The sequence below is a fragment of the Palaemon carinicauda genome, chromosome 20, assembly GCF_036898095.1.
Source record: "Palaemon carinicauda isolate YSFRI2023 chromosome 20, ASM3689809v2, whole genome shotgun sequence".
Classification (NCBI taxonomy): domain Eukaryota; kingdom Metazoa; phylum Arthropoda; class Malacostraca; order Decapoda; family Palaemonidae; genus Palaemon; species Palaemon carinicauda.
The window spans coordinates 115,100,926-115,125,527 of NC_090744.1; the positions used below are offsets into that span (position 1 = coordinate 115,100,926).

At 46.4% G+C, this 24,602-nt stretch overlaps 1 protein-coding gene across 2 annotated transcripts in view; it reads right to left on the reverse strand.

Annotated features, from left to right (window-relative positions):
• Positions 1-24,602, reverse strand: part of LOC137614396 (uncharacterized) — a 175,460-nt gene that overhangs the window by 26,383 nt on the left and 124,475 nt on the right. The window contains exons 2-3 of one of the 2 annotated variants that reach the window (XM_068344193.1): positions 13,249-13,370; positions 12,029-12,154 (exon numbers count right to left, since the gene is read on the reverse strand). The gene's annotated coding sequence lies outside the window, so the exon portion shown is untranslated. The remainder of the gene's footprint in view (positions 1-12,028; positions 12,155-13,248; positions 13,371-24,602) is intronic. The other variant, XM_068344194.1, reaches the window with a different exon arrangement.

Here is a 24,602-nt window from a genome sequence, read left to right on the forward strand (position 1 = left end):
GACTTAAGGAGGTCCTGTAGATCTTTATTGTTGGAAAGATCTAAGCCTCTGTGACGGAAGACTGATGCCAACATGCTTCTGTAACCCTTGATAGTGGGAGCTGAAAGAGATCGTTCTTTCCTCAGATATAAGAGGAAGTCAGCTATTTAAGTTACAGAGGTACTGGTCGAGGATACTGATACTGACTTGCACCAGCTTTGGAAGACTTCCCACTTCGATTGGTAGACTCTAAGGGTGGATGTTCTCCTTGCTCTAGCAATCGCTCTGGCTGCCTCCTTCGAAAAGCCTCTAGCTCTCGAGTGTCTTTCGATAGTCTGAAGGCAGTCAGACGAAGAGCGTGGAGGCCTTGGTGTACCTTCTTTACGTGTGGCTGACGTAGAAGGTCCACCCTTAGGGGAAGTGTTCTGGGAACATCTACTAGCCATCGAAGTACCTCGGTGAACCATTCTCTCGCGGGCCAGAGGGGAGCAACTAGCGTCAACCTTGTCCTTTCGTGAGAGGCGAACTTCTGCAGTACCTTGTTGACAATCTTGAACGGAGGGAATGCATATAGATCTAGATGAGACCAATCTAGGAGAAAGGCATCTATATGAACTGCTGCTGGGTCCGGGATTGGTGAGCAATAAATTGGGAGCCTCTTGGTCATCGAGGTTGCGAAGAGATCTATGGTCGGCTGGCCCCAGGTGGCCCAAAGACTCTTGCATACATCCTTGTGGAGGGTCCATTCTGTTGGAAGAATTTGTCCCTTCCGACTGAGGCAATCTGCCATGACATTCAAGTTGCCTTGAATGAACCTCGTAAGAAGCGATATGTTTAGACCTTTTGACCAGGTGAGGAGGTCCCTTGCGATCTCGTACAGCGTCAGTGAGTGGGTCCCTCCTTGCTTGGAGATGTACGCCAAAGCCGTGGTGTTGTCCGAGTTCACCTCCACCACTGCCTTGAAGGAGAGACCTGAAGCTTTTCAAGGCCAGATGTACTGCCAGTAGCTCCTTGCAGTTGATATGCATTGTCCTTTGACTCGAGTTCCATATTCCCGAGCATTCCCGACCGTCTAATGTCGCGCCCCAGCCTACGTCCGATGCGTCCGAGAAGAGAACGTGGTTGGGAGTCTGAACAGCCAGGGGCAGACCCTCTCTTGAGGTTGATACTGTCCTTCCACCATGTCAGGCAAGACTTCATCTTCTCGGAAATGGGAATCGAGACCGCTTCTAGCGTCTTGTCCTTTTTCCAGTGAAATGCTAGGTGATATTGAAGAGGACGGAGGTGTAGTCTTCCTAATGCTACGAACTGTTCCAGGGATGAAAGCGTCCCTATCAGACTCATCCACTGCCTGACTGAACATCGTTCCTTCTTCAGCATGTTCTGGATGCATAACAGGGCTTGGCTTGTTCTGGGGGCCGACGGAAAAGCCCGAAAAGCTAGACTGTGAATCTCCATCCCTAAATACACAATAGTTTGGGATGGGACCACTTGAGACTTTTCCATATTGACAAGGAGACCCAATTCCTTGGTCAGATCTAGAGTCCACTTTAGACCCTTCAGACAGCGACGACTGGAAGAAGCTCTGAGAAGCCAGTCGTCCAAGTAGAGGGAGGCTCGGATATCCGCTAAATGAAGGAATTTGGCTACATTCCTCATCAGCCTCGTAAACACAAGAGGAGCTGTGCTTAGGCCAAAGCACAGGGCTTGAAACTGGTAGACAACCTTTTCGTAAACGAATCTCAGAAAAGGTTGGGAGTCCGGGTGGATGGGGACGTGGAAGTAGGCGTCCCTTAGGTCTAACGAGACCATCCAGTCTTCCCTTCTGACCGCTGCTAGAACCGACTTTGTGGTCTCCATGGAGAACGTCTGCTTTGTGACAAAGACATTCAGCGCACTGACGTCTAGCACCGGCCTCCACCCTCCTGTCTTCTTTGCCACTAAGAAGAGACGGTTGTAGAAGCCCGGGGTTTGATGGTCCAGGACTTTGACTACCGCTCCCTTTTCTAGTAAGAGAGAAACTTCCTGTTTCAATGCTCGTCTCTTGTCTTCCTCTCTGTACCTGGGAGAGAGATCGATGGGAGATGTTGCTAGAGGGGGTTTTCGTACAAACGGGATCTTGTACCCCTCTCTGAGCAACTTCACAGATTGTGCATCTGCGCCTCTCTTCTCCCAGGTCTGCCAGAAGTTCTTGAGTCTGGCTCCCACTGCTGTCTGAAGAAGCTGGCAGTCAGACTCTGCCTTTAAAGGACTTGGTTCCTTTCTTCTTTCCACGTCTCCCTTCGGCACGAGCACCTCCTCTGCTGGAGGCTCTGCCACGAAAGGGCGGAATAAATCGGGACGCTGGAGTGTCCATCCTTGGTCTAGCTGACAAGGTAGGCAAAGGGGTGGCTTTGCGAGCAGAGGACGCCACCAGATCATGAGTATCCTTCTGTATCAAAGAAGCAGCAATCTCCTTAATCAGGTCCTCTGGAAAGAGGCAATTGGAAAGAGGAGCAAACAGAAGTTCGGATCTTTGGCAAGGTGTAACTCCAGCTGACAGGAAAGAGCAAAGGTTCTCACGCTTCTTGAGGACTCCGGACACGAAAGATGCAGCAAGCTCATTAGATCCGTCACGTACGGCCTTGTCCATGCAGGACATGATGAGCAATGAAGTCTCCTTCTCTGTCGGAGAGATCTTCCTGCTTAGAGCTCCCAGACACCAGTCTAAAAAGTTGAAGACCTCGAAGGCTCTAAATATCCCTTTCAAAAGGTGGTCCAGGTCCGAAGATGACCAACATATCTTTGAGCGTCTCATGGCTAGCCGGCGGGGAGAGTCTACAAGACTTGAGAAGTCGCCCTGGGCAGAGGCAGGAACTCCCAAGCCGAGAACTTCTCCCGTGGCATACCAGACGCTCGATCTAGAAGAGAGTCTAGCAGGGGGAAACGTAAAGGCTGTCTTCCCTAGACTCTTTTTGGACTGCATCCATTCTCCTATCACTCGTAAAGCTCTCTTGGACGAGCGTGCGAGGACGAGTCTAGTAAATGCAGGCGAGGATGACGGCATACCTAAAACAAACTCTGACGGAGGAGAGCGCGGAGCCACAGACACAAACTGGTCCGGAAACAAGTCTTTGAACAGTGCTAAAACCTTCCTAAAGTCCAAAGAGGGTTGCGTAGACTTAGGCTCGTCAAGATCCGAATGTGGTTCATCTACGTGTGCAGCACCATCATCATCAGAAAGACCATCATCCGAGTATTGAGGTGGAAGCGGCAATGGAGTAGGTAACGGCTGGTTAGCTGAGTCCGGTCGCACGGGTGCATGCGTGACTGAGCCGGACGCAACGTCATGGAACTGTTGCCCAGTCTGTGAGCTGGCAACAACCATAGCAGCGCGGGGACGCACAGCGTCTACTCCAGACTGTCTAGCCTGATGTGGGTGAGCAGTGGCAACCACACTGGGTTGCGGAGGTTGACGCACCGCGTCAAAACAAAACAACTCTGACGGTTGTTGTACCTCACGAACGTCAACGGAAGGCTCCGTGCGTCGCTGAACGTCAACATGCGGCTGGCAGGGCACACTGGAACGCATGGGTGGCAGAACTCTCTCAACTGGAGTGCGCAAGAAGGTCGCCTCAGCGTCCACAGGACGCACAACCGAGTGTGTGGTTGGTTGTAGGCAAGAGGCTGTACTAGCTGGTGCAGCAGCAACCTTCTCCGCACGCAAGTCCTGCATCAGAGACGTTAATTGGGACTGCATGCTCTGCAGCAAAGACCACTTAGGGTCTACAGGAGCAGGTGCGGCGACAGACGGTGTAACTGTCTGAAGCGGTACCGCTTTACCTCTCTTAGGAGGTGAGCAGTCATCGGATGACTGCAGCGAGTCCGAACTGACCCAGTGGCTACAACTGGGCCGTTGGACTTGCGCGGAAGGGACCGACTTGCGCTTCAACGGTCGTGAGACCTTGGTCCATGGTTTCTTGCGAGAAACCTCTTCCGCAGACGAGGTATAAATGGGCTCTCTCGTCTTTGTGTGGTGGGGGCGATCTTGGGTAGATACGCCCGAAACCACAGAGGGAACGTCTGTTCGCTGATTAAAGCCTCTCGAACCCATTTGTCGTACGACATTGGTTCTCCCCTGGACTTGGGAGCTTGCAAGAGGTCCCGGACTAGGAGGACGACAGGCACGAACAGACGAACCCTCAAGCGCAACACTATCCACAACACTATCACTCACTTTGTCACTTCCCACTGCACTTTTACACTTCAGCTCCTTGACATCTGCCATGAGCTGATTACGGTCACTAGCCAGTGACTCAACTCTCTCACTCAGAGCTTGGATGGCACGCATCATATCAGCCATCGAAGGTTCCTGAGTGCCAGAAGGGGGGTTAGGAGCAACCACTACAGGGGAAGGAATAGGTTGTGGGGCATGAGGAGAGGAAATGTCAATAGATCGAGAGGAACTTCTCCTAACTCTATCTCTCTCTAGCCTACGTGTATATTTTTGGAATTCGATAAAATCGAATTCCGAAAGCCCAACGCACTCCTCACATTGATCTTCCAATTGACAGGTTTTATCCCGACAATTGGAACAAACAGTGTGAGGGTCGATAGAGGCCTTCGGAAGACGCCTTGAGCAGTCCCTAGCATTACACTTCCTAAATTTTGGGACTTGAGAAGGGTCAGCCATTTTGAATTGGTCAAAGGGGAATTCAAAAACTATCCAAAGTCATCAACAAATAATCCGTAATAAAAAAAAGAATGCAAGGATTTTTGAAGAGAAAGCCTGCACAGCGAAAGCTCAAAACTAGAATAGTGTACTTCACCAAATAGTTGTGAAAACAAATCCAGTTAGCAACAGCGAATTAGTAGGTCTTGCCGGTAGCACGACAGAGAGAAAATTGAGTTCTTTGTTTACATTGAGTACTGGGTACTTGGACGACAGATGGCGCTGTTGGGCACACCCGCAACCTGTATAGCGATCGCTGGCGAATTTTTTCCTAAGAGTTTTCTGTCGAGCAACAGAGTTGCAGCTATTATAATCACCGGCTAAGTTAAATATTGAAAAATGTTATTTTCATTAGTAAAATAAATTTTTGAATATACTTACCCGATGATCATGTAGCTGTCAACTCCGTTGCCCGACAGAAATCTACGGACGGGATACGCCAGCGATCGCTATACAAGAGGGGGGTGTACTCACCAGCGCCATCTGTGGTCAGGTACTCCAGTACTTCTTGTCAACACCACCTCAATTTTTTCCTCGGTCCACTGGTTCTCTATGGGGAGGAAGGGTGGGTCAATTAAATCATGATCATCGGGTAAGTATATTCAAAAATTTATTTTACTAATGAAAATAACATTTTTCAATATTAATCTTACCCGATGATCATGTAGCTGATTCACACCCAGGGGGGTGGGTGAAAACCAGTATACATGTTAATCAAGAAGCTAAGTATCCCGTATTTCATTTTTATCAGTTATTCAAAATAACAAATGAAATTATAAGTACCTGGTAAGGAAGTCGACTTGAACCATTACTCTGCCTTTAATAAGTACGTCTTCCTTACTGAGCGCAGCGGTCCTCTTAGGAGGCTGAACAACTCTTAGGTGCTGAAGTATAAAGGGCTGCAACCCATACTAAAGGACCTCATCACAACCTCTAACCTAGGCGCTTCTCAAGAAAGAATTGACCACCCGCCAAATCAACTAGGATGCGGAAGGCTTCTTAGCCCACCGTACAACCCAAAACAACAATAAAAGCATTCAAGAGAAAGGTTAAAAAGGTTATGGGATTATGGGAATGTAGTGGCTGAGCCCTCACCTACTACTGCACTCGCTGCTACGAATGGTCCCAGGGTGTAGCAGTTCTCGTAAAGAGACTGGACATCTTTGAGATAGAATGATGCAAACACTGACTTGCTCCTCCAATAGGTTGCATCCATAATACTCTGCAGAGAACGGTTCTGTTTGAAGGCCACTGAAGTAGCCACAGCTCTCACTTCATGTGTCCTTACCTTCAGCAAAGCAAGGTCTTCATCCTTCATGTGAGAATGAGCTTCTCTAATCAGAAGCCTTATGTAGTAAGAAACTGCGTTCTTAGACATAGGCAGCGAAGGTTTCTTAATAGCACACCATAAGGCCTCTGATTGTCCTCGCAAGGGTTTTGACCTTTTAAGATAGTACTTAAGAGCTCTGACAGGGCAAAGTACTCTCTCCCGTTCGTTACCCACCATGTTGGAAAGGCTAGGAATTTCGAACGATTTAGGCCAAGGACGTGAAGGAAGCTCATTTTTTGCCAAAAAACCGAGCTGTAAGGAACATGTAGCCGTTTCAGATGTGAAACCTATGTTCCTGCTGAAGGCGTGAACCTCACTTACTCTTTTGGCTGTTGCAAGGCAGACGAGGAAAAGAGTTTTGAGAGTGAGGTCTTTGAAAGAGGCTGACTGGAGAGGTTCAAATCTAGATGACATAAGGAACCTTAGGACTACGTCTAGATTCCAGCCTGGAGTGGACAACCGACGTTCTTTAGAGGTCTCAAAAGACCTAAGGATGTCCTGCAGATCTTTGTTGGAGGAAAGATCCAAGCCTCTGTGGCGGAAAACCGCTGCCAACATACTTCTGTACCCCTTGATCGTAGGAGCTGATAGAGATCTAACATTCCTAAGATGTAACAGGAAGTCAGCAACTTGGGTTACAGTGGTACTGGTAGAGGAAACTGCATTGGTTCTGCACCAGCTTCGGAAGACTTCCCACTTAGATTGATAGACTCTGCGAGTGGATATCCTCCTTGCTCTGGCAATCGCTCTGGCTGCCTCCTTCGAAAAGCCTCTAGCTCTAGAGAGTCTTTCGATAGTCTGAAGGCAGTCAGACGAAGAGCGTGGAGGCTTGGGTGTACCTTCTTTACGTGAGGTTGCCGTAGAAGGTCCACTCTTAGAGGGAGAGTCCTGGGAACGTCGACCAGCCATTGCAGTACCTCTGTGAACCATTCTCTTGCAGGCCAAAGGGGAGCAACCAACGTCAGCCGTGTCCCTTCGTGAGAGACGAACTTCTGAAGAACCCTGTTGATGATCTTGAACGGCGGGAATGCATACAGGTCGAGGTGGGACCAATCCAGCAGAAAAGCATCCACGTGAACTGCTGCCGGGTCTGGAATCGGGGAACAGTACAAAGGGAGCCTCTTGGTCATCGAGGTAGCGAACAGATCTATAGTTGGCTGACCCCACAGGGCCCAAAGTCTGTTGCACACGTTCTTGTGAAGAGTCCATTCTGTGGGGATGACTTGACCCTTCCTGCTGAGGCGATCTGCCGAGACATTCATATCGCCCTGAATGAACCTCGTTACCAGAGTGAGCTTTCGACTTTTTGACCAAATGAGGAGGTCCCTTGCGATCTCGAACAGCTTCCTCGAATGAGTCCCTCCCTGCTTGGAGATGTACGCCAAGGCTGTGGTGTTGTCGGAGTTCACCTCCACCACCTTGTTTAGCAGGAGGGACTTGAAGTTCATTAAGGCCAGATGAACTGCCAACAACTCCTTGCAATTGATGTGAAGCGTTTCCTGTTCCTGGTTCCATGTCCCCGAGCATTCCTGTCCGTCCAATGTCGCGCCCCAGCCCGAGTCTGATGCGTCCGAGTAGAGATGAAGGTCGGGGGTCTGAACAGCTAATGAGAGACCCTCCTTGAGAAGAATGTTGTTCTTCCACCACGTTAGAGTAGCCCTCATCTCTTTGGAAACAGGAATAGAGACCGCCTCGAGCGTCATATCCTTGTTCCAGTGAGCTGCTAGATGGTACTGAAGGGGGCGGAGGTGGAGTCTCCCTAACTCGATGAACAGGGCTAGCGATGAAAGGGTCCCTGTTAGACTCATCCACTGCCTCACCGAGCATCGGTTCTTCTTCAGCATGCTCAGGATGCACTCTAGGGCTTGGTTGATTCTTGGGGCCGACGGAAAAGCCCGAAAAGCTCGACTCTGAATCTCCATTCCCAGGTAAACGATGGTTTGGGAAGGAACGAGCTGGGACTTCTCTAAATTGACCAAGAGACCCAGTTCCTTGGTCAAATCCAAAGTCCATCTGAGACTCTCCAGACAGCGACGACTTGTGGGGGCTCTTAAAAGCCAGTCGTCTAAATAAAGGGAGGCTCTAATGTCTGCCAAGTGAAGGAATTTCGCAATATTCCTCATCAGTCGCGTAAACACAAGAGGTGCCGTGCTTAGGCCAAAGCACAGGGCTTGGAACTGGTACACAACCTCTCCAAAGACGAATCTCAGAAAAGGTTGGGAGTCTGGATGGATGGGAACGTGAAAGTAGGCGTCTTTCAGATCCAACGAGACCATCCAGTCCTCCTGCCTGACCGCTGCTAGGACCGACTTCGTCGTCTCCATTGTGAACGTCTGCTTGGTGACATAAGCATTGAGCGCACTGACGTCCAGCACCGGTCTCCAACCTCCTGTCTTCTTGGCCACCAGGAAGAGACGGTTGTAAAAGCCCGGGGATTGATGGTCCCGGACTATCACCACTGCCTCCTTCTGTAACAGGAGCGACACCTCTTGATGTAACGCTAGCCTCTTGTCGTTCTCCTTGTAGTTGGGAGAGAGGTTGATGGGAGATGTGGTCAGAGGGGGATTGCGGCAGAACGGAATTCTGTAACCCTCCCTTAGCCACTTGACAGACTGAGCGTCTGCACCTCTTCTTTCCCAGGCTTGCCAGAAGGTCTTGAGTCTGGCTCCTACAGCTGTCTGGAGAGGAGGGAAGTCAAAGCTTGCTTTTCGTGGACTTGGCACCTTTCTTGGACTTGCCCCGGTGACTGTCTGCACGGGAACTTCCTCGGCTGGGGGTCTGCCACGAAAGGGCGGAATGAATCTGGTAGCAGGTGTATCAGCCACAGGGGTGCGGTAAGATCTCGGCACTGAGGGTACGGTTTTAGCCTTACGTGCTGAAGAGGCCATGAGGTCATGCGTATCTTTCTGGATAAGAGCCGCAGCCATCTCCTTGATTAGCTCCTCCGGAAACAGGAACTTGGAGAGAGGAGCAAACAGCAACTGTGACCTCTGGCAAGGGGTGATACCAGTAGATAAGTAGGAGCATAGATGTTCCCTTTTCTTGAGGACTCCTGAGACAAAAATAGAAGCAAGTTCGCCAGAACCATCGCGAATTGCTCTGTCCATACAGGACATGATCAGCATGGCCGAGTCTTTGTCAGAAGGGGCAGTCTTCTTGCTTAAGGCCCCCAGGCACCAATCGAGGAAATTAAAAATTTCGAAGGCGCGAAAGACTCCCTTCAACAAGTGGTCCAGATCAGAAAAAGTCCAGCAGACCTTCGAGCGTCTCATAGCCGACCTACGGGGAGAGTCAACCAAACTTGAGAAGTCGGCCTGGGCAGAGGCAGGGACCCCCAAGCCAGGTTCCTCTCCCGTGGCATACCAGACGCCCAACTTAGAAGCCAGCTTAGGAGGAGGAAACACAAAAGATGTCCTTCCCAGTTGCTGCCTGGACTGCAACCAATCCCCTAAAACCCTCAAAGCTCTCTTTGATGATCTGGCGAGGACAAGCTTGGTGTAGGCAGACGTAATAGGCTGCATGCCTATAGAAAACTCGGATGGAGGAGAACGAGGGGTTGCAGAAACGAAGTGTTCAGGGTATAACTCTCTGAACAGAGCCAGGACCTTACGAAAGTCTAAGGAAGGTGGCGAAGACTTGTGTTCCTCCACATCAGAAGAAGGATCATCCAGGTGAGCAGCTTCATCCTCAGAAACCTCATCTCCTGAGAGTTGAGAAGCAAGAGGTAACGGTATAGCGGCATGCTGAATGGCTGAATCCTGTAGAACGGGTGCATGCGCACTTGCGGATCCATCATCACGCCTCTGTTGAAGAGGATGAGGGCTGGCAATGACAAAGTCATGAGGCTGGGGTGAAGGAGGTTCTGCGGTGGTCTGAGGAGCAAGCGTGGTCAGAAGCGAATGCTGTAAGACATGAGGCTCATGCTGCATGGTATGCGGTTCATGTTGAATGGGAAGAGGCTCATGCTGCGAAGAATGCGGCTGCTGCATGCGTTGAGGAGGCTGCCTCATAGCATGAGGTTCCTGCCTCAAGGGTTGCGTCTGCCTCAAGGGTTGCGTCTGCCTCAAGGGTTGAGGAGGTTGCTGCGCAGAGAGAGGCTCTTGCCTCAAGGGTTGAGGCGGTTGCCGCATAGCATGAGGTTGCTGCCTCATGGGTAGAGGAGGTTGCCGCAACGCATGAGGCTCCTGCCTCATGGGTAGAGGAGGTTGCCGCATAGCATGAGGCTCCTGCCTCAAGGGTTGAGGAGGTTGCCGCATAGCAAGAGGCTCCTGCCTCAAGGAAAGAGGAGGTTGCTGCATAGCGCTGGTACCTGGCAACTCCCAATGCGGCAGCTCACGCATGGAAGCAGGAGGAGCCTCAACATCGTACGTCTGGCAGGGTGGACTGCGCAGAGGTGGAGGAGCGCTCGCAGGAGGAGGTGTGCTAACCTTCTCTGCCTGAAACTCCTGCATCAAAACCGCAAGCTGAGACTGCATTGTCTGCAGCATAGACAACTTGGGATCAACAGAAGCTGGAGCAGAGGCCTGTTGAGGCATCGCTTTACCTCTCTTAGGAGGTGTGCAGTCATCAGATGACTGCGGCGAGTCCGAACTGGCCCAGTGGCTACACCTGGGCCGTTGGACTCGCTCGGACGGGACCTTACGTTTAAGAGGTCGTGAGACCTGGGTCCAGCGTTTCCTCCTGGAAACTTCTTCCGCAGACGAGGAATTTAAGGGCTCAATCGTCTGGGAGTGGAAGTGACGATCTCTATCAGATATGCCCGCAACCACTGAGGATACAACTGTGCGCCGATCAAGGCCTGCCGAACCCTTTTGCCCTTCGACGTTGCTTCTCCCCTGGGCTTGGGAGCTTGCAAGAGGTCCCGGACTGGGAGGACGACTGGCACGCACAGAAGTATCCTCATGCGCAACACTGACACTGACACTAGGCACAGCACTGGCACTAACACTTCCCACTGCACTTTTCACTTTAAGTTCCTTGACATCTGCCAAGAGAAGATTGTGGTCACTCACTAAAGACTCCACCTTATCACCAAGAGCCTGAATGGCACGTAACATATCCGACATATCAGGCTGAGCACTCGTAGTAGGTTCGGGGGTCACCACTACAGGGGAAGGAAAAGGTTGAGGATCATGGGGGGAGGAATAAACCAAAGAGCGAGAAGAACTCCTCCTAACTCTCTCCCTCTCTAACCTAGTCGTATACTTGAGGAATTCATTAAAATCGAATTCCGAAAGCCCAGCACATTCCCCACATCGATCTTCCAACTGACAGGATTTTCCCCTACAGTCGGAACAAACGGTGTGAGGATCAACAGAGGCCTTCGGAAGACGCCTATTACAAGTCCTAACACTACATCGCCTAATTTTAGGAGCTTGAGAGTGGTCGGACATCTTGAATTTAGAGAACAGTCAAGGGGGAATTCCAAAGTAAAGCAAAGATCATTAACCAATAAATCAATTTAATTCCAAAAGCTATCTAAGCTAAGGGAAAAGCTTCCTGTATAGCGAAGGCTAAATTTTAGAGCAAATACTTCACCAAAACCGTGAACAAAGACTCCAAAATCAACAGCGTATCCATGTAGGTCTTGCCGGCGGCACGACAGAGGAAAAATTGAGGTGGTGTTGACAAGAAGTACTGGAGTACCTGACCACAGATGGCGCTGGTGAGTACACCCCCCTCTTGTATAGCGATCGCTGGCGTATCCCGTCCGTAGATTTCTGTCGGGCAACGGAGTTGACAGCTACATGATCATCGGGTAAGATTAATATTGAAAATTATCAAATATATGCAAAAAAAAATTTAAATAGCAGTTTTTGGCAAGAACGTATCGGTACGTCCATGGGGGTAAAGGGATGAGTTTTGTTAAACGTACCAGTATGTCCTTTTGGGGGTAAAAGGGTTATTATCCTAATGGTGATTGTTCTGGTTAAGGCCAAGCCACTGTTTACAATATACTTAAGCTATTTGGTAAAATTGTCACCGAACATTAAAGCAAAAATTCTCACCATATGCTCTTTCAAATAGGCCGAAGATCTGCAAACTTCTGGCAAATGGGGCAAGCAAATCCATAGGGTCCCACTTTCCCACTCTTACTGCTCCCTACATTTTGATAGTGTGACACGTGATGCTGTCTGAAAAATAAATCAGTAGAAAAGATATAGAGTTTCTAATGATGAATAATCATCAACATTTATAGGTATCAGTTCAGTCTTACTGGAGATCCCATAGTGGTTAATGCCATCAGTACTCCTCAAGACAGGTACTTTAACCCTTTTACCCCCAGGCTATTTGGAACTTTCCAACCCTTAACCCCCAGGGGTTATTTTTTATTCAAGCACATTTTGCAGTACTGTATATATTTTTCAAATTGCTCTAACAGCCTTAATTTTCGTCATAGAGAGGTCAGGTTGGTCTCATTCTCTTGGAAAATGCCTGAAATATCTCAGAAACTTATAAAAAAAATAAAAAAAAAAATGTAAATAGTAGTTTTTTGCAAGGACATACCGGTACGTCCAAGGGGGTAAAGGGATGTGTTTTGTGAAACATACCAGTACATCCTTTGGGGGTAAAAGGGTTAAAGGGTTTTTACAGCATTCCTTCAGTACCTAGCTGAACTAACTTGATATCCTTCAACTTTACCACTGTTCCTTCTTTCTTAGATCTTGCTGTCTAACCTCTACTTCAGTGTAACAGCAAGGTTTTCCCCATAGTAGCACTCAAGTGCTACAAAGCCTCACAGGCCCCAGCGCTGGGTTATATAGACCAAATTACATAAATCCAAATTCAAAATATCTTAATTAAGAGGTAAGCACTGGTTGAATTTTGCAAAAAAAAAAAAATTAAATAAATTGTAGAAAACTTCTGTATTATCAGTCAATTAACCCTTTTACCCCCAGGGTATTTGGAAATTTCCAACCCTTAACCCCCAGGGGTTATTTTTTTTCAAGCACATTTTGCAGTATAATTTTTAAAAATTGCTCTAACAGCCTTAATTTTTGTCATAGAGAGGTCAGGTTGGTCTCATTCTCTTGGAAAATGCCTGGATTTTCTCAAAAAATTATCAAAAATAAGCAAAAAAAAAATTTTAAATAGCATTTTTTTGCAAGGACGTACCGGTACGTCCATGGGGGTAAAGGGATGAGTTTTGTGAAACGTACCAGTACGTCCTTTGGGGGTAAAAGAGTTAATTAAAAGCTCTCATATTCTTACAAATGCAGAGGCTTACCTAAGGGCATCTTGTCTTTTGAAAGCTTTCCCACAAATATCACATTTGAAAGGTCGATGAATTTGATGAACGTTTTTGATGTGACGCAAGAAGTGTTCTCGTCCCATTGTCTTGTAAGAACACTGGAAAAAAAAAGGAATTTAATTCATACATCAATAGCCTAATCATTCAAGATTCTAAACCTTCAGTAAAAATAACTGTAGAAAAGCTACTCATCTCTTCGAATCTGGGACTATCACAAAAGCCACCGATCAGAATCCAGTCAAAAATATTGACCCACTAAACATAATGAAACTAGAAACAGACAATTATAATGGAGTTTTCAGTAGTGCTCCTTACTCTACTAGATAAAAAATGCATCATGTTCAGTCTAAATTAACCCTTTTACCCCCAGGGTATTTGGAAATTTCCAACCCTTAACCCCCAGGGGTTATTTTTTTTCAAGCACATTTTGCAGTATATTTTTTTTTAAATTGCTCTAACAGCCTTAATTTTCATCATAGAGAGGTCAGTTTGGTCTCATTCTCTTGGAAAATGCCCGAAGTTTCTCAAAAAATTATCAAAAATATGCAAAAATCATTTAAATGGTAGTTTTTTGCAAGGACGTACCGGTACGTCCATGGGGTAAAGGGATGAGTTTTGTGAAACGTACCAGTACTGTACGTCCTTTGGGGGTAAAAGGGTAAAGTGATGTTACATAGAATCTTTAAAAAATTCACAATTACTTATATTTTCATAAAGATAACCTGGACTATACTAAGGCTAAAACATTGACTACAAATTCCCATAATATGATTAATGTCTTTCTGTGAAAATTTTGCAACATCAGTGAAAATATAAAAAAAAAAATTAATCGATTTGTATTTTTCCAAACTATACAAATCTGAGACCTTTAATGGAAGAATGACTTCAGCAAGGCAAGAAATGACAAATTCATAGATAATTTGTATTTTTCCTAACTATACAAACCTTAGCTATCTAATAGGGGTATTACTTTCGGCGTAGCTGAAATGACGAGCCATTAGAATTTTAACGAGGGTTTACTACCTCATCGCTAGCTAGCGGGGGTAAGGAAGGGTAGCTTGCTACCCCCCCCCCCCCCACACACACACACACACCTGTGCTTGACCTCACTTTGCTTGGAGGTAGGACTTCAAGGGGGATAGGGCTGGCGGTCAAGTTTGATTAAATAGCAAAGGTTTGTACTATATAGTTAGGAAAAATACAAATTATCTACGAATTTGTCATTTGTTCCGTAACTGGAATACAAACCACGCTATTTATTAGGGGTGACTCACCCATTAGGAAGGGTGGAGGTCCTAGCTAGTACTGGCTTTTTGGCTTTGCCCGGGGGCTCGTTATTTGAGTGTGTCAGCACTCAAAAATAAGGAGTCACTGCACCTCGCTAGAACCTTGCTACGCAAGGAACTGCGGCTTACGCAAGCTGTGTGTAAAGGTATCATGAAGTGTGACTCGTCCTAGGAAGTTGACCTGTAGTTCTTTAGATGGAAACTAGGCTAGGACTCTCCCAATACCACCTCGTCAGGGTATGGGGACGTGACAGTATTAGCATAATACTAGGAACACAAGGAAACATGGTTTACCTGCAGTGGTTTGAGGTTAGCTATGCAGAGAACCCAGGATGCTGCTTTCCCCAAGAGAGGGGAAGATGAAGAAAAGAATAAGGGCCAGAGAACCTTTTCATTCATGCAGACTAAAACCGGGTAACAATGCCCTCAACCTTCTGCTACTTGTCCAATAATGAGCTTGAGGTTTTAAACCAGTTGTTGTGCAGCCACCACAGGGCCGATAGAGAACGTATCGAGCCTCCTGTGGGTCACGTCTTGCAGGTAGTGGGCTGTGAAGGTCGTCTGACGCTTCCACACCCCAGCTTGAAGAACCTGCGTCACTGAGAAATTCTTTTTGAAGGCCAGAGACCTAGCTACACCCGACATCATGTGCTCTAGGGTGACGTGACGGAGGAGGGTCTGGATTCAGGGACAGATGAATCATCCTACGAATCCATGCTGAGATGGTGTAATGTAAGTGGTGACCCTCCTCTTAGTCCTCCTTGTGCTAACAAACAACGCTTGCACCTGAGGACGGACTGCAGCCGTTCTTTTGAGATATAGCCTCAAACTCCTTACTGGGCACAGTAGGAGATGGTCTGGGTCATCTGTTACAGAACGGAGACTCGAAATCTGGAAGGAATCGAACCGAGGATCCGCTACTCCCGGATTCTGAGTCTTAGCAATAAACTCAGGGACAAATTTGAATGTTACCTCCCCCCATCCCATTGAATGGGCGATGTCATACGAGAGACCATGAAGTTCACTAACTCGCTTGGCTGAAGCCAAAGCTAGTAGGAACACCGTCTTCCAAGTTAGGTGGCGATCTGAAGCCTGGCGTAATGGTTCATAGGGAGGTCTCTTAAGAGACCTGAGAACTCGAACCACGATCCATGGAGGAGGTCTCACTTCCGACTGAGGGCAGGTAAGTTCGTAACTTCGTATGAGTAGGGTAAGTTCCAGCGAAGAAGAAATGTCCATTCCTTTGAGCCTGAAGGCTAGACTTAAGGCTAAGTGATAGCCTTTCACCGCCGTGACTGAAAGGCGCATTTCTTCCCGCAAATACACGAGGAACTCCGCTATTGTTGGAATAGTGGCATCGAGTGGAGAGATACCCCTTCCACGACACCAACCACAGAAGACTTTCCACTTTGCCTGGTAGACAGATGCGGATGACTATCGCAGATGTCCAGACATCCTGATCGCAACTTGCTGCGAAAATCCTCTCTCAGCGAGGAGATGCTGGATAGTCTCCAGGCGTGAAATCGCAGGGAAGCTACGGCTTTGTGGAAGATGTTGGCATGTGGTTGTCTGAGTAGATTGTGTCGCGGAGGGAGTTCTCTCAGAAGTTCCATTAGGAGTTGCAGAAGGTCCCGAAACCATTCCGCGTGATGCCATAGCGGAGCTATGAGGGTCATTGAAAGATTGACCTATATTCTGGTCTTGTTGAGCACCCTCCTCATCAGACAGAACGGGGGAAAGGCGTAAACGTCGATGTTGTCCCACCGTTGTTGGAAGGCATCTTGCCAGGGCGCCTTGGGATCCGGGACTGGGGAGTAGTACAGCGGAAGCTTTAAGTTCAGGGCTGTTGCAAACAGATCCACAGTCGGGGAACCCCACAAAGTCAGGACTTTGCTGGCTACTAGATGATCCAAAGACCACTCGGTACTCACTATCTGAGACGCTCTGCTCAGATTGTCGGCGAGCACATTCCTCTTGCCTGGAATGAAACGTGCCGATAGTGGAATCGAGTGGACTTCGGTCCATCTCAGTATCTATACTGCAAGATGGGATAGCTGCTTCAAAAAGGTACCTCCTTGCTTGTTGATGTAAACCACTACTGTGGTGTTGTCGCTCATCACCACCACAGAGTGACCCGCCAGGTGTTGTTGGAACTGTTGAAGGGCCAAGAAAACGGCCTTCATCTCTAGAAGATTTATATGAAGGCACTTTTTTGATTCTGACCACAGGCCTGAGGTCGTGTGGTGCAGTACGTGGGCCCCCCGCCCTTTCTTTGAGGCATCCGAAAACAGCATCAAATCCGGGGGGAGGACGAGAAGATCCACTCCTCTTCGTAGGTTCTCGTCTGTCACCCACCACCGGAGGTCCGTCCGTTCCGCAGGTCCCATAGGGATCATGACGTCCGAGGAATCGTGACCTTGATTCCACTGGGGCTTGAGTAGCCAGTGGAGGTATCTCATCCTGAGGCGACCGTTGGGAACTAGACGAGCGTGGTTTGTATGTCAGTTACGGAAAAAACTGAGACCTTTAATGGGAGAATGGCTTCAGCAAGGCAAGAAACAACCATTAAGCTTTCTAATAATTTAATTAAAAATCCTTGTTACAGTACATGTACAGTGGAACCTCTACTGTACATACGAATGTCCTAACATACGAATTTTCCAACACCCGAAGTAAAATTCGACCAAATTTCTGTCTCGACACCCGAAGTGTTGCTCTACATACGAAGTAAACAATACGTGTACGCATGGAATTTTCTCTAAAGCGTCAACCATGATTTGTTGTTGACGCCGCTAGGCGGCAGCACAACGGAGGGACGCCAATCGAGCGTCACCTTGATCAGTCCTCTCATCTCGTGCGCATCGTGTCGTTGTTCTCTATTCGCTCAGATATTAACAGTGTTTTTTATCTTCCTTTTTCATGTGTTGTTTTCTGTGTTTCATAATCATGGGTCCTAAAAAGCTTAGTTTTGGTTCAGGAAGTAGTAGTAGTGGTGAGAAAAGGAAGAAGTCAATGCTTTCATTAGAACTAAAGCAAGAAATAATAGAAAAGCATGAGCGAGGTGTACGTGTTAGCGATCTGGCTAAACAATATGGCCGAAATATGTCTACGATCTCGACGATCATAAAACAGAAGGCAGCCATTAAAGCAGTGAAACCTTCGAAGGGGATCACGATTATTTCCAAACGTCGTAGCCCTACCCTTGAATAGATGGAACGCCTTTTGTTAACATGGATCAAGGACAAGGAGATTGTTGGCGATACGATCACTGAAACGATCATTTGTGAGAAGGCCAGCGCTATCTACAGTGACTTGAAGGCGGCGGGCTCTGGGGGTGACGCGGGGGAGAGTTCAGCTGATCCTACGACGGAGGAATTCAAGGCGTCTCGAGGTTGCTTCGAGAAATTTAGGAAACGGACCGGGATTCATTCAGTTGTTTGGCATGGAGAAGCTTCGAGTTCGGACACCTAGGCTGCTAAAGACTTTGTTAAAAAGTTCTAAAGCATCGTGGCGGAGGAAGGCTACGTAGAGCAGCAGGTGTTCAACTGTGATGAAACCGGTCAGTTTTGGAAAAAGATGCCTAGTCGAACGTACATTACCGCCGAAGAGAAGAAAATGCCTGGACATAAGCCAATGAAGGATCGGTTGACTCTTGCGCTTTGTGCCAACGCCAGCGGGGACTGCAAAATTAAGTCTTTATTAGTTTACCATTCCGAAAACCCTAGGGCATTTAAAGCACATAGAATTAATAAAGACCTGCTACATGTTGTATGGCGTTCTAATTCTAAGGCTTGGGTTACTAGGCATATCTTTGTGGAATGGGTAAACGTAGTTTTCGGCCCTGCTGTCAAGAAGTACCTTCAGGAGAGGAATTTGCCTTTGAAGAGCTTGCTTTGTTTGGACAATGCACCCGCTCACCCCCCCGGACTCGAAGATGATATCATCGACGAATACAAATTCATCAAAGTGTTGTATCTCCCACCGAATACCACCCCTATCCTCCAGCCCATGGACCAGCAAGTCATCTCTAATTTTAAGAAGCTGTACACCAAGCACTTATTTAAGCAGTGCTTTAATGTCACGCAAAGCACCAACTTAACTTTGCGTGAAATTTGAAGGAGCCACTTTAATATCATGCACTGCTTAAAGATCATAGATCAGGCTTGGGAGGGGGTAACTCGTCGGACCCTGAATTCAGCTTGGAAGAAGCATTGGCCTGATGCTGTTGCTCCCAGAGATTTTGAAGATTTTGGCACCGAGAATGAACCTGTGGTTGCCGCCGAGGAAGACGTCGAAGAGATTGTATCCCTTGGCAAGTCCATGAGTCTGGAGGTGGATGAAGATGACATCACCGAACTCATCGATGAGCATCATGAAGAGCTCACCACCGAGGAACTCAAGGAGCTGCAAGCTATGCAGCATGATGAGTTCCAAGCGCAGTTGATTGAGTCGAAGGAGACCGAGGAGGTAGGCCAAATCTTATGTACGGCGGAAATAAAACAGATGTTGGCATATCATCAACACATGGTTGATTTCATCGACAAGCATCACCCATAGAAACTTCAGGTTTAGTGATCATGATGAAAAGAAAGAAAGGGAAGCAAAGAAAAGAAAGACCGAATCGAGTGAAAGTGATGAAAATTAAAAATAAGAAAAGAAAAAAAAAATGTAAAAAAAAAATATAAAATTATAAAAATGAAAAAAAAAAAATAAGCTAAGTTAAGTTAAAGTTCACGTAGTAGTGTAAGTTAGTGTAAGTTATCGTACACGTTATCGTACAAAGTCGCCGTACCTACCTCCTCGCTGATCTTCCATCTCCTCCTGCGTAGCAGTCCCTACACCTGCGCTGGCCTGTCGCTAAGGTAAAGTGTTACATAAAAACACCTTTTTTATTTATTATTTCTTTATTATTATCCGTTTTTTAGATATTTATGTTATTATACTGTATTAATGTCATGTGTAATTATGTGTAGCCAATTATTAAGGAGTTATTATGGGTTTTTAGGCTGAGGAACGAATTAAACAAATTACAGTGTATTCTTATGGGAATATTTGCTCCAACATACGATCGTTTTAACATACGAAGCAGTTTCTGGAACGAATTAAGATCGTATGTAGAGGTATCACTGTATGTAAATTAAGCCCTCATTACATTAAATGTTTATCATATCTCTTTAATTCATTTCTCTTTTCATCCTTTTAATCTACATTATTTTCAGCTTATTACAGTCGAACCTCGTTAATCGCGGTTTCTTGTTTTGGATTTTCACGGCCAAGGAGAAGAGAAAAAAAAAATCTTTGTGGTGATTGTTTACCCAACATTAACCCTTTTACCCCCAGGCTATTTGGAAATTTCCAACCCTTAACCCCCAGGGGGTTATTTTTTTCCAAGCACATTTTGCAGTATATTTTTTTTAAATTTCTCTAAAATCCTAGAGAGGTCAGGTTGGTCTCATTCTCTTGGAAAATGCCTGAATTTTCTCAAAAAATTATCAAAAATATGAAAAAAATATTTTTATAGCATTTTTTTGCAAGGACGTACCGGTACGTCCATGGGGGTAAAGGGATGGCTTTTGTGAAACGTACCAGTACGTCCTTTGGGGGTAAAAGGGTTAAGAATTTACTTTCTAATAGTTGGCAACAGAATTGGGATGGCCAAGAACAATGCAATACCTATTAAATAAAAATTCTCATTAAAATTCAAGCTGGGCGATGATTTCAAATAGCCCGCGCTCCTTTACACTGGGAACGCTGGGCGCCACTACCTACCTCTACACCCAGCTGGTCCTAGCTCTCTCTCTGTACAGTGTGTATCCATTTACTGTGGCAAAAAAATTACAGCTATACTGTATTTGAAATAAAACGGATTTTGATTAAACTGGTGTTTCACTTAACTGTATCCAATAATAATGCATGTAATATTCACATCTTAGTGTTGTATTTATAATAAAAAAACATAGTGAATTAAAATCTCATGCATTGTTTACATTCAAATCAGCTAATCAAATCTGCAAAGTCCGTTGTCAACCTATATTCACACTGTCTAAGACTGTGTCTTTGCCCTCTTTGGGGGTATCGCGGGGTCCGAAAACCTGTTCAATACCCTGATAAGAGTCAGAACCTGCCAGAATGCATGTTCCGACTCTTTCTGCTCTCCCTCCAAAGTAGGACTAGCAGCGAAGTCTCCTTCCACCCTGGAGAGCTCTTCTGAGGGTGGGTCGTGGGCATCCCTAATGTGACTTAAAGGCCTGGACGACCTTGAAGAGGACTTTGGGAGGATAGTCTTGTAGTCCTAAGACCCTTTCCGAGGAAGGAGAATGGACTCTAGAATGGAAAGCCGCAGAGGAGTGTCCTTCCTGACTTCCGCGGGTGGTGAGAACTCTCCGAGCAAGACGAAACTTCCTCCGAAGGTGGAATGGAGGAAACTCGAGCCTCGCGTGACTCCCTTAGCAGAGGTGAGATAGGAGTACGTCTGGTGGGAGGGATAGGAGGGACGGCCCTGGATAGTCTAACCGGAGTTAGTTTCACCTTAGGGGACGCTACTAAACTTGAGACTCCTCTCTTCCTTTTCAGGGGAGAAGAGGTACTTAGAGGCTAATCTGCTGATGCAACTGGAATGTACGTCAGACCCTAAGTCATGCCATACTGCTCTGACCATTGCGCCAAACCAGGGCAGGTTGTTGATGGTAGCGCTATCAGACAGATTCCTCGAAAAGAAGGGGGCCAATGGTTCCCTTTGAGGAGTCTCGATGGATGATGGTGATGGTGGGTCCGCCTTTGAAATCAGATCTTCGGGATCCTGAACCCTTTTGTGAAGCTCTTCCCTCTCCCTGGAGGGCGCGTTGTAATGCGCTTGCGGATAGAGGAATGAGGTGATGATGACCTGTCTCGTTCTTTAAAATCAGAGGCCTGAAGGTCCTACTCTTTTTTCGCGCGACAGTGCAGGATAGCGCTGGCGCGCATGAGAGCACGGGTACGCAGGAGAATGTACAGGAGGGCGCAGGCGCGCAGGTGAACGCTGGCGCGTAGGTGAGCACTAGAGCTTAGGAGAGCGCGGTTGCGCAGTTGCTCGCTGGAGAGTTGGAGAATCGGCGCAGGGGAGCGCTGGTGCATAAGAGATCACTGGCGTGTAGGAGAGCGTTGGTGTGCAGGAGAGCGCTGAAAGATAGGCGAGTGCTGCCGAATTGTCGAGTGCTGGTGCGTGGGCAGCTGAGGGTCCTTAGAGCAATGAGGTTGTATTAGTTGGCAAGCAGGAGGTCACTGGCAAACAGAAGATCGCTGGTGAGCTGGCTGTGGCACCGATGGACAAGGACGCGGTGAAGAGCACTGGCACGTGGGCGAACGATGTCGGCTTGGAAGGGGCTGTAGTGCTTGAGGGCGCTGACGATCTTTTGGTGAGCACTGAAACACTGAAGGGCGCTGGCGCACTTACGAGGTACGGCACGAGCAGGCAGGCGATGAGACGGAGACAGGAACGGCGAAGGCAAGTCAGCAGATTGGCAAGAAGGAAAAACCCCAGTTCTTGTTTTTCCTCATTGCCGACTTGCTGACCTGTCTTTGCCGTTCCTGTCTCCGTCTCATCGCCTGCCTGCTCATGCCACACCTTGTAAGTGCGCCAGCACCCTTCAGTGTTTCAGCGCTCACCAAAAGATCGTCAGCGCCCTCCAGCACTACAGCCCCTTCAAAACCAACATCGTTCGCCCACGCGCCAGTGCTCTTCAGTGCTTCCGTGTCCATCGATGCCACAGCCAGCTCACCAGCGATCTTTTGTTTGCCAGCAACCTCCTGTTCGCCAACTAATGCAACCTCATCGCTCTAAGGACCCTCAGCTGCCCACGCACCAGCGCTCGACATTCGGCAGCACTCGCCTATCCTTCAGCGCTCTCCTGCCCAGCAGCGCTCTCGTGCGTAGTGCCGTTCTCCTGCGCACCTGCGCTCTCCAATTTGCAAGTGCTCTCCTGCATGCCAATGCTAAATTTTAACGGCTCATAATAACCCCTAATAAATAGTGTATGTTTGTATTCCAGTTACGGAACAAAATTCAATTACTGCTAAAACTTAATCCCATAAATTTATAACCAGGTTTGTTTTTAGTAAGATTTTTCATTGATTGGTGAATGAAAGTTACTTTTCTTGGCTTGAATCTAATTTCAAGTGTCATTTTAAATTTGAATTGTTGTCCTTCAATGCAACTTGCTAGAAAAAAATATGAGGTCAGATGTTATTGTGGCTTAATCTTTTATTTTTGTTCTCCAAAATTATAGAACATGTATGAAAGATATATAAAATGGGAGATTTGATATGGGCAAAAAGCACCATAAGTAAACATAGCAAAAAAACATAACATTTTTGCAACCTTAACAAAACCTTATTTTATTTTTCCAGAACTATTTAAATGATTTTTATCTCATTTCATATAGAATCAAATCCGTTAATTTAAAAACTTAAAAGAAATTCATAGTAATAACATATAATATTTGCAAGTAATATGAATGTATAAAAACTTTAATAAGAGCTCTCTTAACGAAATTAATTTTGAAGACTTCTCAATAATTTTTGTAGTATATTGTAGGAAAATAACTATTATAATGTGGTAATGTAACAGAAATATGTATCATCATCAAACTGACTTATGAGCATCAAACATAGTCTGTCACATTGCAAAACTGTGATCACGTTTCTTTGCATTTATCATAAGAATACCTGTAGTACTAAATTCTAGTGTCATCTTTAAATCCAATAAGATCTATAAACTGATAAAAAAAAACAGTGGTGGCTAAACATAAGAAAAACATTACAGATCACATTCACCTATGGTTATTCAAAATTGAAAATTTAATTTAACTTTGTGTTATAAGGTTCACATAGGTAGTTTTAGCTTAAGTAGGGCGGGTTAAGTTAGAAGACATTTGAGGTTAGAAGTGAGAAGATTTAGTAGGTTAGGGTTTGCAATCGATTGCAGCAGGTTAGGGTTTGCAATCGATTGCAGCAGGTTAGGGTTTACAATCAATTACACTAGGTTATGGTTTACAATCGATTGCAGTAGGTTAGGGTTTACAATCGATTGCAGTAGGTTAGGGTTTACAATCGATTGCAGTAGGTTAGGATTTACAATCGATTGCAGTAGGTTAGGGTTTACAATCGATTCCACTAAGTTGGGGTTTGCAATCGATTGTACTAGGTTAGGGTTTACAATCGATTGCACTAAGTTGGGGTTTACAATCGATTGCAGCAGGTTAGGGTTTACAATCGATTGCAGCAGGTTAGGGTTTACAATCAATTACACTAGGTTATGGTTTACAATCGATTGCAGTAGGTTAGGGTTTACAATCGATTGCAGTAGGTTAGGATTTACAATCGATTGCAGTAGGTTAGGGTTTACAATCGATTCCACTAAGTTGGGGTTTGCAATCGATTGTACTAGGTTAGGGTTTACAATCGATTGCACTAGGTTAGGGTTTACAATCGATTGCAGCAGGTTAGGGTTTACAATCGATTGCAGTAGGTTAGGGTTTACAATCGATTCCACTAAGTTGGGGTTTGCAATCGATTGCACTAGGTTAGGGTTTACAATCGATTGCACTAGGTTAGGGTTTACAATCGATTGCAGCAGGTTAGGGTTTACAATCGATTGCAGTAGGTTAGGGTTTACAATCGATTACACAAGGTTATGGTTTACAATCGATTGCAGCAGGTTAGGGTTTACAATCGATTGCAGTAGGTTAGGGTTTACAATCGATTGCAGTAGGTTAGGGTTTACAATCGATTGCAGTAGGTTAGGATTTACAATCGATTGCAGTAGGTTAGGGTTTACAATCGATTGCAGTAGGTTAGGGTTTACAATCGATTGCAGTAGGTTAGGGTTTACAATCAATTGCACTAGGGTAGGGTTTACAATCGATTGCAGTAGGTTAGGGTTTACAATCGATTGCAGTAGGTTAGGGTTTACAATCGATTGCAGTAGGTTAGGGTTTACAATCGATTGCAGTAGGTTAGGGTTTACAATCGATTGCAGTAGGTTAGGGTTTACAATCGATTGCAGTA